Source organism: Sciurus carolinensis, chromosome 1 (genome assembly GCF_902686445.1).
Source record: "Sciurus carolinensis chromosome 1, mSciCar1.2, whole genome shotgun sequence".
Lineage (NCBI taxonomy): Eukaryota > Metazoa > Chordata > Mammalia > Rodentia > Sciuridae > Sciurus > Sciurus carolinensis.
The window spans coordinates 152,244,975-152,258,712 of NC_062213.1; positions in this window are offsets into that span (position 1 = coordinate 152,244,975).

Here is a 13,738-nt window from a genome sequence, read left to right on the forward strand (position 1 = left end):
ATCTCAGCAAAGAGGCGGCCAGGAGCGCCTCCTCGGGGTTTCCTCCCCCTCCCGCCTTGCCTGCTGCAGGTTGTTGGCTGCCAAGGAGAAAAGTCTCTGCTTGCGGGTCCAGTCGCTTCATATCAGTCATGGCAGCGACCCTGGTGCCAGCTCTCACGTCCCCTTCTTCTCATTCTGGGGCCGTGTTGCTGCTTTGGGAGTGCGCAAAAAAAGAAGGGTTTCCCAACTTTCCCTTCATCTAATCACCGCCCCTCCTCCTGCCCTGACACACACAGGAACACACAGGCACACACACACACCCTCATAGGCACACACACTTGTTCTCACACACTTCCCTTTAGACTCTAATAAGCAGCAGTATCTTAAAAAATATTGAAGCTAGTGCTATATGTAGACTTGTATTCTCTAGATACATCTGATGTAATCTTTTAACACAGATTTATTGTCCTGGAATCATTCTTTTGTGGAATATAGTCTATAAGGTATTTTGTTTCTTCATTAATAGAAGAGGAATACTCTTCCCTTTCTTTCTCTAATCGCTAATACAGTCAGACTGTGTGAGGCATTTAAATGACATACTGAAGTGTATGTAAGCTTAGAGTTTATCAAAAAGAAAAAGCACTTGCTTGTGTTAGATTTGGAATACTAAAATCTTCAAGGTTAAAAAGAATTTTTCCTGACTGCTAAGGATTGTCTAGGAAAAGCCTTGGGAGGCTGAAACCTAATCTGCAGAGAACCAAGGAGAAGGATTATTGTCCATTTTATCTTGACTGGAAAGGTGGGCTGACTTTTAAGGAGGCTTCCCAGTGTTTGGTATAATTTGCATGTAGAAAGGAAAAGTAGTGAGAACATGTTTTGTAAAGTCGGATCATTTTTTTTTAAGTGCTACAAAACAACATGAAACAGCTTCTCAAAATGGCAAATAAATGGGGGAAAACATGTCAAAAGAAAAATTGTTTTTAAATTGACTTTTGTTGAGCTCTAATTTTTCACACACAGTTTTGTCCTTGTGAACATCTCACCTCATCTCAATGTCTCAGTCACATGGGATGATATGAAAAAATTTGGTATCTTTTGAAAAATCTATTGAAAAATAATTTGATACAAGAATCCAAGTAAAGCAATCCTTTGTAGGTTTCCAGTGCTCTTGAATACAATTTACACAGTACTGTCACATATATTATTTCATCCCTAAAAACCTGCTAGATCCCCACTTATAAGAAAGGTAAAAGGCTCATCTCAGAAAGGTACTCAGCTGCCCTGTTCCTGAACTCAGAATTTCTTATTTTAACTCTAGGATTCTCTCTTACCAAAATATATCACAGAAGTTCTTTTATATAAAATCACAGCCAATTATGAGTAACTGCAGGTCCTTGCAAACAGGCCACCTACCTACTGATGAAGTAACATCCTGTGTGTGAGTGAAATTGTTTTTCTGAGTGAAAACAAGCATTTTCCTTTCCATTGAGGAGGAAGGTGGTATTTTGGGGAACCCAAATTGAAAGTTGATGGTGCCGCTATAATATATTTAAGCCACATGTCCTCCTTTCTCATTTATCTTATTTAACGATCTTGGTATTGTGCCATAAAAACCCAAATGGACAAAAGATTTTTTAACATGAAACATGAATTTTGCATTAAACGATAAAAAGAAGACATTCTCTTTAGAATAGGCTTTGAATACCATGGCCCAATTGTTTTCTCTAAGATTATGAATCTTGAAGAAAATTTTGCCACTTTCACTATTTAAACAATGAAGCATATTGAAGTGATTTCAGTGGTTCATGGGATTATGAAACTACAGAAATGCAAATGCAGACACTGTCTTTAAACTCCATCAGCAGTGCAGATGACTGCATTGGAGAAAGATAATGCTAAAGATGAATGCTAAATGAATGAATGCTGTTGTCCATGGAAAAGTCCAACAATCACAACTTAAAAAATTAGATCAAGGTAGTTTTAACAGACTAGCTGATCAGATGGCATCTATAAATGGTTAGATATTAAGGCTATAAAATTTTAAAGTTTTTAATCAAGTTCTTGACCAATGCTACTAAAATCTTTGAAATGATAATCTGTTCCTAGGATAAACAAGACTAACATTATTTGAAAACAAAAGACATGGTGATTTATATTAAACAACAGGTGCCAAATATTTTCCCAATATTTTTCTTTGGATGCATGGAATGTCCTTTGTTTTAAAAGATATCCTCTTTGGCATATTTTTATTAAAATAGTGCCATATACAGAAAGGATAATACTCAGCTTTAAGAATTAATATCTTAACTAGATTGGCTTCATGAGATATTGGCAATGGGGATAATAGTAAACTTAAATTTTGAGGCATGGAGATACAGTTCTGAAGAGCTTAGAGCTGATAGAGTCTAGTATGAAAAGATCAATATCAGTGGAGCACCAAAAGGGCAGAAGAGTTGCTCTGTTGTGGTTAGCTTTTGAAAAGCAAGGAAGAAGTTTTGAATAGGAAATGATAATGGGTCATTAAGATTCTTCAAATGAATTTGTTAGATGGCCTTTACTGTGAAAACTGATCTCTCAGATTAACCATCTGTTCTAGTTAAAGAGAGTGCTTCTTTATTATAGACTTTAATTCCTTTGGGTTATTTTTTTAGTTTTAAAAATTAATTTGAATATTTAAGAGTCACAGAAAACACAGTGTACACTGATGTGCCCAACATTTACCTGAAGAAGGAGAGTGTTATACGTTATGGATATGATTGAGCCTACAACCCAGTTCCACTATCTCCCCTCTGCCCTGTAACCTAATTTCTAAGTTTTGTGTTATTTGTACATCCATAAATTTTATGCATTTTTGCCACTAACAATATTTGTGTACTGTTTTATACACTGAACCCTTACATAAATAATATGTACTTTTTTATAACTTGCTTTTGAATTTTAAAAAATCAACATTATGTGTGTAAGAATGACTCATCTTGATATGTGTCCCTCTTGTTCACTAATTTTAACCTCTACAGTACATTTAACTGTAGGAATTTATGATATTTATATGCTGATGATAATTTATGCTATTATAAGTAATACTGCTATGAGTATTTTTTTATCTCTGTGCATTCATAAATTTTTCTAGTTTATATACCACCTACGAGTGGATTTCTGAGTTGTAAAGTATAACAAGCACAATATTAAATTGTTCTTCAAGAATTTGCATTCCCGGTAGCATTTAGGAGCTTTCTTTGCTTGATCTCTTAGAAGTTGAGAGTAGAACGGTGATTACTAGAAGTTGGAAAGTAGATGACCAAAGGTTACCATTATATTTAGATACACACAAGAAGTTCTGGTGAGCTCTTGCACAATAGGGTGATTATAGATAATGATAAAATAATGTGCTGTGAATTTCAAAAAACTAGAAGCAAGACTTTTGAAATTTCTCATTATAAGGTGATAAATATTTAAGAAGATTGATTTATTTACATTGGTTTAAAAATTACACGATGAATACATGTATTGAAACATCATATGGTCTCCTACAGCTATATACAACTTTTATGTTTGTATATACTAGTTTAAAAAATTTAAATTTTAAAACTGTTTTTTGATCAGTATGTTGGAAATGCTTGGTATTATCAGATATTTTCTTGTTGTCTAGTCTGTGGGATATGAAATAGTGCTTTATCATAGTTTAGATTCATATTTTCCTGCTTACTTGTGAGTTTGAGCATCTTTTAGTGGGTTAACTTGCGATCCACATTTCCAATATGAATTCATTTCAGTTGATTTTTCTTGATGTGTGTGTGTGTGGTGTGTGTGTGTGTGGTGTGTGTGTGGTGTGTGTGTGGGGTGTGTGTGTGTGGTGTGTGTATGTGGTGTGTATTATGGTTTGGCTATGAAGTGTCTCCCCAAAGTCTCATGTGTTGGAAACATAATATTCAGTGTGGGAATGTTCAGAGGTAAAAATGATTAGATTAAGAAAGCTGTATCCTAATTGTAGATTAATACATTGGTTGGATTAAAAATTTGAATGGACTACTGAATGGTAACTATAGGCAGGTGGCACATGGCTGGAGGAAGTTGATCACTGGAGGCATGCCCTTGGGAGTATTTGTCCCTGGATTTTTGCCATTGCTCTTCCCTCCCGTCTTCCCTCCCTTCCTTTCTTCCTTATCTTTCTCACTTTCACTCTCTCCTTCTCCACTGCTTTTTGCCAAGAATCTTTCCTCTGCCATGATATTTTGCCTCACCTCAGGCCCAAAGCAAGAGTTGGCTGATAATGGACTGAACCTTTGAAATGGTGAACCCAAAATAAACTTTTACTCCTCAAGTTTTCTTGTCAGGTGTTCTGGTCACAGTGATAATAAAGTTGACTAATACTCTGTGTGTATGCATGTGTTCATGGATTTTGAAGTCTAATTTTTGTCAGTAACATCTCATCTTTTGTTTTTACTCTTGATATGGGTTCATTTTTATGAAAAGAAGCTTTAATTTCATAGTCAGCTTTAATTCTTTCCATTATGTTCTTTGTATCTAGCTTCAGGAAAACTTTACTACCTCAAGATTTTGAATATCTTTTTCTGTGTTTTGTTCTAAAAGCTTTATAATTTAAAATTTTGTACCTTTCAGACTTTAGATCTTGTGAACTCAATTCTCTGTATGGTGTGAGGTAGGACTCACCCACAGGGGCTGCTACTGTACTACACAGTAGTCTATCATATATTAGTTGGTTGGTATATAGTTTGTCTTCATTTTTTTTCATTTTTTCCTCTACCTTGTCCAGATTGAAACTGTCTAAAGTACTATAACTTTATAATCAATATTGATATATAGGGAGCACAAGGACCCTTATCTTGTTCTTTAAAATGTATTTGGCTTTTCTCCATTCTTTCTTAATTCTTAAAGGTGGTACAGATTGCTTGCTTAATATTTCTCACCCCCCAGATCTCTGAAAAACAGATCATGAACTCCCAAGTCTGTGTTCTGTGTAGTGCTATATCAAATTGGCACTTTGCTCTCATAAGAACTTCAGACTACATTTATCATGCTAGTAGTCTAACAGAAATCTTATCTTAGATAAAATCTGAGAAAAAAAGGGCAGCCAAGAAGAATAAAACATCATTTGAGGAAAACAGGTAGATAAGTTCATCAACATACCAGTGTAAATTTTTTCTTACAATATATCCACCATCTCTAGGTATTTTCATACTCTACAAAAATTTTAAATACATTTATTCATTTTAAAATTAATATTTTGTTACTAACCTAAAGGTTTTCAAATTCTAAAATTGCATTATCCTATGTTATTAATTTTTCTTTTTGGAGGGTACTTGAGATTGAACCCAGAGGAGCTTAACCACTGAGCCACATCCCCAACCCTTTTTTTACATTTTATTTAGAGACCAGGGTCTTGCTGAGTTGCTTAGGGCCTAGCAAAGTTGCTGAGGCTGACTTTGAACTTGTGATCCTCCTGCTTCAGCCTCCTGAACTACTGAGATTATAGGCATGCACCACTGGGCCTAGCTTAAACTTTAATAGAGTTCATTATTATTAACTTGAAGAATTAGGAATTATTGAAAGAACTATGAAAGAATTATTGATATTCTTTTCTAGAAACATTTTTTACATGATAACTGTAAATTACTGAAAACATCCAGTGGTCTGCAAATACCTGAATCAAACTGCACAACTGACCAGAGTTCAGACTACATGTATCCACAATTCAGAGCACATACAACACTCACCTTTGTTAGATGACATAATCCTTTAATCCAAGAATCTGTGTATTATGCACACTAAATAATTTCTGTGATAAACTGATAAACTACAGCTGCACCAATTATCTTTCCTTAGAAGTTAGGGAAAGAAAATTGTTATCACTTCTTTTTTCTTTGTACTTGTCATAACTCCAAATGCATAAATGAAAAATTGACAATAATTAAATTCTAATATTTCTACTTTTTGAAATCATTGCTAGAGTGGTACCTTTTTATGGAACATTTTGTGGTGTTACATTGACCCACCTGTAATTATTTTATCTCATAACTCAAGTCTTGGGATTTCAGTTACAATGACAAGAATTTGCTTTTTCCCATAAAGAGAATTCCTAGGGGAAAAAAAATGCCTTTTCATTTAGTGATGGGGAAATAGACATAGACAGAACAATATTATTGCAGCTTTGTTGTTTATCATGTAAATCTAAATGGAAATGGTGAAGGTAAATATGAGTGAATGAAATCCTAATTTGATTATGGCAAAATATACTAAGGTGTGATAACTCTGACAATATTATTATACATTTTTTTCTTTTTTTCCATTCTGTACGTATCTTGTCTTCTCTTGTTGGAGAGAAGATAGTCAAGCAGAATGGCAAGTATAGTAATTCAAAAGCTTTATGATTTATTAAATTGTATATTTTTAATAAAAGCAGAATGGAATGGGGTGGTTTGGATATCATATGTAGTCAGGAGTCAACATTATTTGGTTAGGTGTGACTATTTTGCTTACTTAAGGGGCAAATAAGTGCCTTTTTGTATGCATATTCCAGGAGAATACTTCAGTATATTTTTGATGGTAGTATTTAGCATAGAATTGACCCAAGGTTCAAGATGAAGACTTGATACTATTGCATAATAAGAATAAAGTTATGCTATTTGTTATTTTTCAATTTTTTTGAAAACCATTTAGTTTTATCATCAAGGAAAGCAGTGGATAGTTGACAGTATTTTGAAGATATTTTCCCCCAGATTTTGGTGTCCATTGTTGAAGTTGTAATATCTGTACTCGTCTAATTGCCATTTCTTTGTAGCCAATCATTCCAGCATTCTGGTAACTGATGAGCCATTTTCTTCCCCCCTCTTTGAATAGTATGTGTTCAGATATGGAATTTCCTTTGATTTTATTTCCTATTATTTTATTTTACTTTATTTCTTTCTTTCCATGCCACCAGGGATTTAAAATTGATTTGAAAAGTATTCATCCTTTTTATATATTGTTTTTAATCCCTCTCATTCTCTATATTGTCTCTTTAATTTATCTTCTATATCTGCTACCATCTCTTTCATATTTTTTCTCTCTATATCTATTAAGTTTTCTGCAAATTTGTGGTCTTCATCATCCTGTTTACTGAATCTCAGCTATCAAGTATGATATTTATCACATCATTGTGTTTCATACCACTAATTACATTTATAATTTCAAGGAATTCTATTTAGTTATATATTAAAATGTTCTGATCTTTTCTGAGAGCATCATGTTTCTTGTTCATGTTTTTGATTCACTACTTAATATCATATGCTGTAACAATTTTTGTATCTGATATCCTTGTCTATTTTGAGGGGCTGATTTATTTTTTCCTGACTTTTGTTGGTAACATTGTATGTTTTATTTTGTGAACTTATTTTCCATTGACCTTTACTTTTGGGAATTATGTGAAATCTTGATTGTTTCTCTCCAAAAATAATTTGTATTTGTTTCTTTCAGGAGCTCCAGGGAGCTACCTACTTAAATCATTTGAGTTTTTAGCTGTTTATTTTCCAGTTCACACATTTAAACTCCAAATACTGAAAAGGGCATGCCTATGATTATAAATCCTTATAGAAAAGACTTTCTTTCCCACCCAGAGCCAAAGTTGATGCAGACAATGTGACTTATAACACCTATATTTCAGGAGGTAGGTGTTTTCTAAATAACCATGTTGTGAAAATGAAACCCTTCAGGGATCTCACCTTTAAGTAGAGGTTTTATTTAACTCCCACCTTTCTTAGGCTAAAGGTCTAGTGAACTGTTCAGCTGACTGTTAGTAGATAATTCTAGATGATTGAAATTGGCAACTTCCTTTGTGAGAGTTTTAAATGCTTTGGATTGTTTAATGCTTTTTATCTTGTGTTTCCTGATTTCTCTTAATTTTGACCTCTAAATATTTTCTTCCCCTATAGTTTTTTTGTGGTTCCAAGTTCATGAAATGATAAAAATAGAGGTAGTTTGCTATTTTTAACCAGCATTTCTAGATGTTTTATCCTAGAAGTATTTCCATGATATTAAGCCTGCCATATTTTGAAACTGGGCTAACTTATCTGTTTACATTGTAATTTTTGAGATGATTTTTTTTTTTGGTGTACAGATGTTCATGTTAGGCTTAATAAAATGTTATGTATTTCCTTTCTATGGAGCATGACACTATGAAAGGTGATAGTAGAAATGAGCCTTTTCACCATGATGTAGGTACAAAGTAAGTATGTAACTTTACTGATAGCTTCTATGTAAAACAAAAACATATTTTAAATATTATTCCCTACTAATATAGTTTCAGGGTCAGTGAAAGCAAAAATCTCTTTAAAATACCAGTTATCTCCATCAGTTACACGACAAACACAATTGGTATTGTTTTGCTTATGGGGTGTACTAATCAACAGCAATAATAATATTATTTAACTAAAATCTTCTGTTCAGATCATGATGCCAGTATGCACAATTTGAATCATGAAAGGTGTTTCCAAGATTCATCTAGCAATTAAGAGTTCAAATTTGAGAAATAAAAGAAAACCAAGAGAATTTAGCTCTTTTTAGAATCTGAAAATAACATGAAAGGAAATTCAAGATGGTTATTGTTAAAATCCAAAGCAGTGTAAAAATTTTAGAAGGTGAAAACATGAAAGTTCTATACGATTCCTTCCCTTCAAATAACCACAGTTATTAATATGGTGTACTTTTCTGAAATTTTCAGATATGTTGTTAATTTTACCTTCCAGAAATATATTCTTACTATATGTACTATATTATAACTTCATATTCTCCTATTTTGGTACTGATATAGTTATATACCATTCTTTCAGTAGGTTTCAGGGACTCCCACTGGATGAACCCTAATTTAAGTAATCGCTTTCTTACTAGCAGGTAGTAAGTAGATTCTAAATTTTTACTCTTTCAACAAATTTGCAATAAATATTCTTGTCTATGAATATGTGCATGTAAGTGCCTTATGTAAAACATTTATAACATGTTTTAGAAATATATTGATGGGGTTGGAATATTTCTCAATGGTAGAGCATCTTCCTAGCATATGCAGGGACCCTTGTTTAATCCCTAGCATGGCAAAAAATAAAAAAAATAAAAATAAAAACAAACAAGTAAAAGAACAGAAAGAAACATTAATATTATTGGCAGTATGAAAACTACATATTTACAAAAATTTGTTAAATGATATTTTCCTTTCCCAAAATATTAAACTAATTCAAGTTCTTACCAATTATGTATCAGAATTCCTGTGCTGATAGAATTGCTAAATTCATTTATTTATTTAATCTCTGTCTATAATTATGAAAGTTTGAAATGCAGAGGATTTCTCTTATCTATAAATGAAAAATATTATATTGTTCCAATGTGTTTTCTGTGGCAAAAAACAACTGAAAGTGAGGTATCAATATAGATATCAAAATCTTCCCCATAGAAAATCAGTTTTTTGTTAAATCCCATAAGGCTTCAGTAGTAAAAGGAAAAAAGGTGTTGAAGTTTTCACAATTCATTACATATCCCCACTATCACAACACCCAGCTCTTTCTCCTCATTTCTCCCAAGAAAAGGTCACAGATCTGAGAATCTCCGATATCCTCCAGGATTTAAACCACATCAATGAACTAACCTTCACCCAACTGAGTTAAAGGAATGTTTCAGTGTTCAGACAAAAATTTGGCATTACATAGATACAGCCAAAGGGTTTTTGATAACCTTATTCTTCCCATCAGACACTGACAGTTCACATTGTGTAATCTTTAACTCAATAATACTTCTTTAGTTTCCTTGCTTGAAAATGTCATAGACCAGTACCTATGAACTTGAATTATTTCGTGTATTTGTTCCTGCATAAGAAAAGAAAATTAAATACAGTTCACTGTCATTTTTTTCTAAACTTGATATTTGATTTCAAATAAAAATGAAAATGTTTATTCCTCTATAGTAGTTTCTCTATGTACAATAAAGCATTTTAAAATAAATAAGAATCTAGTAGTTTTGATAGTGAATGGATAATACAAAAATCATTATGAGAGTAATTTATTTTCTGTATTAAGCTGGTGAAAGTTATTTTATTTTCATTATATAAATAGATCCTAAATGGATCAGGATGTAGGCATTATTTTCTAAAGTGTAGCAGGATATTTTATAATGTTAAGTACATATCTAAAAAGATCAGGAAGATTTTCTCATTGGTATTTAACCTTTATGTATTATTTATTTCCAAATTAGATACATCCTATTTCTCTAAAGTACACACCTAGTTAATTTAAGATTTCCATGTGTCTGTTAACATTAAATCTAAAGAGAGTATTTCATTTCCCTGATAATGAATCAAAACTTTATAAAAGTAACAGAGTTATAACATTAAAAAAGCTCCTTAATTTTAGATTGTATTGCATGCTTGTGTACCTACAATATATGTTCACATGTCTTTGTATCCATTATCTATGTTAAAATATTGAAGTAAGAATTAATTTTTATTTATATTTTCACCATTAGTTTTTTCCTATGTTTATTAATATCTCTATTTCTTTGAAATTGTATGTTGTTGACTGATTTCTATAAAATTATTTCAAAACTTACACTTTTTTTAGTTCTTTCAAATTCTACTTCTATGAATGTATGGTTAATTGTATAAAATTAAGTTCAACACATTTCATGAACACTTACTATGTGCAAAATACTTGAGTGTAATGGAGAATAGAGATGACATTACTATGACACCCGGACTGACAGTGACTGGTTTGGCATTTGAGTCTGAGAGGACAGGATGGAGGTCAAAAATTTCCTGCCACATGATGTTTTTAATATTCAACAATTTCAGTTGATACAAATAAATGGTACCTTTCCCCATTATGATGGTGGGAAATTCTTTGTCTCCAGAAGGAATATTTCTTTAAAATTTGCTTTTCTTTTCTAGGAAGAAGTCCATTATTTCCACCTCCAGCCACTCCTCCCTATGGTGTTATTACCAAAGTCCAAAGATTTTTTTTTTTTTTTTTTTTTTTTTTGCCTCAAACTTGAATAACTTATCTCTCAGGCAAAGTAAATCAAAGTGCAACATAGATGACTTTTCAACAAGGGCACAACATGTGTGTATTCCCTTGCTATTCCCATTTCCCCATCCTTGTCCTACTTTCTTTACAACTTAAGAGAGTACATGTATATGATTGCTTACTTTTATCTTATCTTTCATAAACGTCATCCGTTATTGTCCATTAATTCTTCTTTTTTTTTTTTTTTTTTTTTTTTTTTTATTGTAAACAAATGGGATACATGTTGTTTCTCTATTTGTACATGGCGTAAAGGCATACCATTTGTGTAATCATAAATTTACATAGGGTAATGTTGTTTGATTCATTCTGCCATTTTTTCCCTTCCCCCCCTCCCCTCCCACCCTTCCCCTCCATCTATACAGTCCTTCCTTCCTCCATTCCTGCCCCCCTCCCTAAACCCAACTCCAACCCCAACACTAACCCTTCCCACCCCCATTATGTGTCATCATCCACTTATTAGCGATATCATTCTTCCTTTGGTTTTTTGAGATTGGCTTATCTCACTTAGCATGATATTCTCCAGGTTCATCCATTTGCCTGCAAATGCCATAATTTTATCATTCTTTATGGCTGAGTAATATTCCATTGTATATATATACCACATTTTCTTTATCCATTCATCAATTGAAGGACATCTAGGTTGGTTCCACAATCTGGCTATTGTGAACTGAGCAGCTATGAACATTGATGTGGCTGTATCTCTGTAATATGCTGATTTTAAGTCCTTTGGGTATAGGCCAAGGAGTGGGATTGCTGGGTCAAATGGTGTTTCCATTCCAAGTTTTCTAAGGAATCTCCACACTGCTTTCCAGAGTGGCTGCACTAATTTGCAGCCCCACCAGCAATGTAAGAGTGTACCTTTCTCCCCACATCCTCGCCAACACCTGTTGTTGGTTGTATTCTTGATAATTGCCATTCTAATTGGGGTGAGATGGAATCTTAGGGTGGTTTTGATTTGCATTTCTCTTATTACCAGAGATGTTGAACATTTTTCCATATGTTTGTTGATTGCTTGTACGTCTTCTTCTGTGAAGTGTCTATTCATTTCCTTAGCCCATTTGTCAATTGGATTATTTACATTCTTGGTGTAGAGTTTTTTGAGTTCTTTATAGATTCTGGAGATTAGCGCTCTATCTGAAGTATGATTGGCAAAGATTTTCTCCCACTCTGTAGGCTCTTTCTTTGCATTGCTGATAGTTTCCTTTGCTGAGAGAAAGCTTTTTAGTTTGAATCTATCCCAGTTATTAATTCTTGCTTTTATTTCTTGTGCTATGGGAGTCCTGTTGAGGAAGTCTGGTCCTAAGCCGACATGTTGAAGCTCTGGACCTACTTTTTCTTCTATAAGATGCAAGGTCTCTGGTCTGATTCCGAGATCCTTAATCCATTTTGAGTTTAGTTTTGTGCATGGTGAGAGATATGGGTTTAGTTTCATTCTGTTGCATATGGATTTCCAATTCTCCCAGCACCATTTGTTGAAGAGGCTATCTTTTCTCCATTGCATATTTTTGGCCCCTTTATCTAGTATGAGAAAATTGTATTTATTTGGGTTAGTGTCCGTGTCCTCTATTCTGTACCATTGATCCACCTTTCTATTTTGGTACCAATACCATGCCGTTTTTGTTACTATTGCTTTGTAGTAGAGTTGAAGATCTGGTATTGCGATACCCCCTGCTTCACTCTTTCTGCCAAGGATTGCTTTAGCTATTCTGGGTTTTTTATTCTTCCAGATGAATTTCATAATTGCTTGCTCTATTTCTGTAAGGTACATCATTGGGATTTTAATTGGAATTGCATTGAATCTGTATAGCACTTTTGGTAGTATGGCCATTTTGACAATATTAATTCTTCCTATCCAAGAACATGGGAGATCTTTCCATCTTCTAAGGTTTTCTTGAATTTCTTTCTTTAGTGTTCTGTAGTTCTCATTGTAGAGGTCTTTCACCTCTTTTGTGAGATTGATTCCCAAATACTTTATTTTTTTCGAAGCTATTGTGAATGGGGTAGTTTTCCTAATTTCTCTTTCTGAAGATTCATCGCTTATATATAAAAATGCCTTCGATTTATGTGCATTGATCTTATATCCCGCTACTTTACTGAATTCACTTATGAGATCTAAAAGTTTTCTGGTGGAATTTCCTGGTTCCTCTAAGTATACAATCATATCATCAGCAAATAGGGATAGTTTGAGTTCTTCTTTTCCTATTCGTATCCCTTTAATTTCTTTGGTCTGTCTAATTGCTCTGGCTAGAGTTTCAAGGACGATATTGAATAGAAGTGGTGAAAGAGGGCATCCCTGCCTTGTTCCAGTTTTTAGAGGGAATGCTTTCAGTTTTTCACCATTAAGAATGATATTAGCCATGGGTTTAGCATAGATGGCCTTTACAATGTTAAGGAATGTTCCCACTATCCCTATTTTTTCTAGTGTTTTGAGCATGAAGGGGTGCTGTATTTTATCAAATGCTTTTTCTGCATCTATCGAAATAATCATGTGATTCTTGACTTTAAGTCTATTGATATGGTGAATGACATTTATTGATTTCCTGATGTTGAACCAACCTTGCATCCCTGGGATGAAACCCACTTGATCATGGTGCACTATCTTTTTAATATGTTTTTGTATGCGATTTGCTAAAATTTTGTTGAGAATTTTTGCGTCGATGTTCATTAAGGATATTGGTCTGAAATTTTCTTTCCTCGAT